Consider the following 3,077-nt stretch of genomic DNA (forward strand, 5'->3'; position numbering starts at 1 on the left):
TATCTATCTATCTATCTATCTATCTATCTATCTATCTATCTATCTATCTATCTATCTATCATCTATCATGTATTTGCATTCCTAGTTAAGTCCCAGACTCTCAGTTAGGTACCTTATATGCATAGATGGCATCTTCCCATCACCTCCAGGAAGTACGATTTTTATTTCTGTTTTACAGATCAGGAAATTGAGGCTCAGAGTTGGTAAATATGCTTCCCAGCTATGCAACTAGTAAAGGTGAAGCAGGGTTTTCAATCTAAATCTTTCTAACTCCAAAGCCTATGTTCTCTTTATTGCTCTTTATTGCTTTCTTTTATAGGAAAAACAGATGCTAAGAAAGTAACTAATACTCTTCAGACAAATCAACAACTAGTGGGTCTTGGTCACCAGTTCCAGTGTGAGTGTGTGTGTGTGTTGTGGGGGGGGGTCTCCTTCATACCAACAAGCAATTCTGGGACACCACCTGCTCAGTGCCCTGCAATTCAATTCAATTCTAACACTATCTACCTGGATATAGTCTCAGGTCCCAGAGGTTAAGGGCTCAGTCCTACAAGACCACCCACACCCTCCTCAATTCAAAAGCCAACTGCAAGTCCAGGTTGTCTTCTGGGCTTCTGACTGATTGGCTATAGATTGAAAGTTCCAACAACCCTCCCTGGGTTTAACTAATTACTTAGAGTGGCTCACAGAACTCACAGAAACATTTTATTTACTAGTTTACCTGTTTATTATGAAAGTGTATAACTCAGGAACAGACAGATGCAAGAGATGCATGGGGTGAAGTATGGAGAAAGGGCACGGAATTCCATACCCACACCGAGTATAGGATATGCTGGAGACTTTGGTCTGGTCTGGCATTGAATGACTGTCAAGGCATACATAGTGCCAATGTGGCCTGTTAAGACCCACACCTGTTACTTAGACTTGATGTCTCATGTGTGAATGAGGTTCTCCTAGGTGCCAGTCACTATGTGGCCATTCATTGTGCCAATATAGTAGATGCTGCTGGTGATGTCTACAGACGTGGGTGCAGTTGAGGGTTCAGATGTCCCAGATCTTGATTATTTGGTTAGGAGCCACTGTGCATGTAGCTCTCACCAGGGCCTGCACCCAGTGGTTGAGGCCCACAAGCTCCTTCTTTAACTTCAGCTCAGTGCCCATGATGTCCCAGACCTGGATGTCCTTCAGGGAGCTGTTAAAGAGCATGCTGTATGAGGAGACCAGTGTGTATACCAATTGTCTGGGCCTGTCTGTTCACCCTCTGCAGGTTCTGGATAGTCCACATGATGTACAGTCTTCGGAGCTACTGTCAAGCTTGTGCCCCTGAAGGCAGAGCATCAGCACAATGCTGTCATGATCCTCTCCAGCATCTTCTGACACTTACAGGTAATACAAGTGTCCCACATGTCACCCATGGAGTAGATGCAGAGACACCAGACAGGGCCCTTTGGCCCATGCAGTTTCCTTTGCACTTGAAGATCTGCTGAAAGTCACAGGATCCTAGGATGCCCGTGTTCAGCATGTATTGATGTAGGACATCTTGTCTTTCAACATGGACACATCCCTCCAGAACTCCATAAGGTCCTCTCTGAGCTCCCTGGTTTTAATCTAGAACATCAAACTTGAGCTTAGGCTCTTCTCCAGCTGGTCAGTCTTCTCTGAGAGCTTGCCAAGCATGAGGTGCAGAAAACAATCTCCTGGTCTTTCTGGGTCAGCACCACATGTATTTTCTGGAAGCTGTCAGCCTTTTGATGCAGGAACTCCTTCAGGTCCATCTCAAACATATCCTGGTTTCCCATGAACAAGCACCTTAAAGTGGGGATACTTGATGTGCTTGTACTCCTTGAGGGGTCCTCCAGGTTCATCTTGAGGAGGGGCTGGCTGCTAGGGTGGTTGGAGCCTGCAGTCACAGCAGCCCTTGGGGTCTGAGGCACTGAGCTTGATGGTGAAGGGGCCCCCACAGGGCATCTACCTCAAAGATGATGGGCTTCCTGCCAGCCACCACTGGACAGCCGTGCCTGCAGTGAATGAAGAGTTCCCGGATTTACACTCCACTGCGATTTTGTTCACTACCACCGTCAGCTTGGTGTGTTCATGGGACACTTCTCTGACTTTAAGATGCATCTTCAATAAAACATGGGCCTCCACGTGCTGATCACAGGGTCCTTGAAAATACTGTAGCGGAGCTGGCAACAGCTTCACTGAGGGCTGCTCAGCAAACCCTAGAGGCTCCAGCCCCTCCCTATACTCTGGCAGCAAGAATGTAGAGTGCAGACACAGGCTGGACTCAGAGGGCAGGCAGCTGCCAGAGACAGCACAGTAGAGCTTAGATTCGGAGTGCAGGGTGATAATGGGGACATGCCTACTTCCTCATCCCGAGGGAAGTAGATGAGGGTGCTGGAGGAGGGGGGCACCCTGTGGTGCTGTTTGTGCATGCTGGTCCTACTGGCTTTTGCAATGGTAGTGACAGCTGAAAAGGCAGGCCCCAAAGTCTTTTCCATCCTGGTCCCTATGGTGAGATCTGGGGTGGATGGCTTCATAGGCTCCCCCAAGCAGTTGTAGCAGGTGCCTTTGCCCGACCTCACGCTCATGAGAGGTATCCTGGACATTTATGTAATGTTCCCTACCTGTGGCCACCGGGAAGTAGCAACACCACCCTCCAGCTTCATCGGTCCCCCTTGGCTGCCTCTCTAGAAAGGGACCTGCGTGCATTTTAATATACAGCATTTTCAAAATAATTATTAGCCACATCTACTAAGAGAATCAACGAGGTAAGTTTGGTATCATCAAGTCATGTATATTCCCTTCTATATAAGGTCATGATAAATGTTGCACAATGTAAGAGCACAGGGACTTTCATCAGGGACTTGAATTTTATAGATACTAAACTCAGTTTAAATGACAGTATTGAAAGATCTTTGAGGTCTGAATTTCTCCAGTGCTCACTGCCTGAATACTGGGACACACAGCAAGAAAGTGAATAGTCAGCGGGGTCAAGGGCTGCAAAGAGAATGAAGAAGATGAGCACTGAGGAAACACTGTTGGATCTATAATAGGGAGGAATCCATGACCTTTGG

The 3,077-nt window shown here is 47.2% G+C and overlaps 1 pseudogene; it reads right to left on the minus strand.

The window, feature by feature from the left end:
- Nucleotides 1-412: 412 nt before the first annotated feature.
- LOC118001164 lies at nt 413-2,873 on the minus strand (annotated as a pseudogene).
- Nucleotides 2,874-3,077: the final 204 nt, after the last annotated feature.

The sequence above is a fragment of the Mirounga leonina genome, unplaced genomic scaffold, assembly GCF_011800145.1.
Source record: "Mirounga leonina isolate KUSES-001 unplaced genomic scaffold, KU_Mleo_1.0 Mir_53, whole genome shotgun sequence".
Taxonomy (NCBI): domain Eukaryota; kingdom Metazoa; phylum Chordata; class Mammalia; order Carnivora; family Phocidae; genus Mirounga; species Mirounga leonina.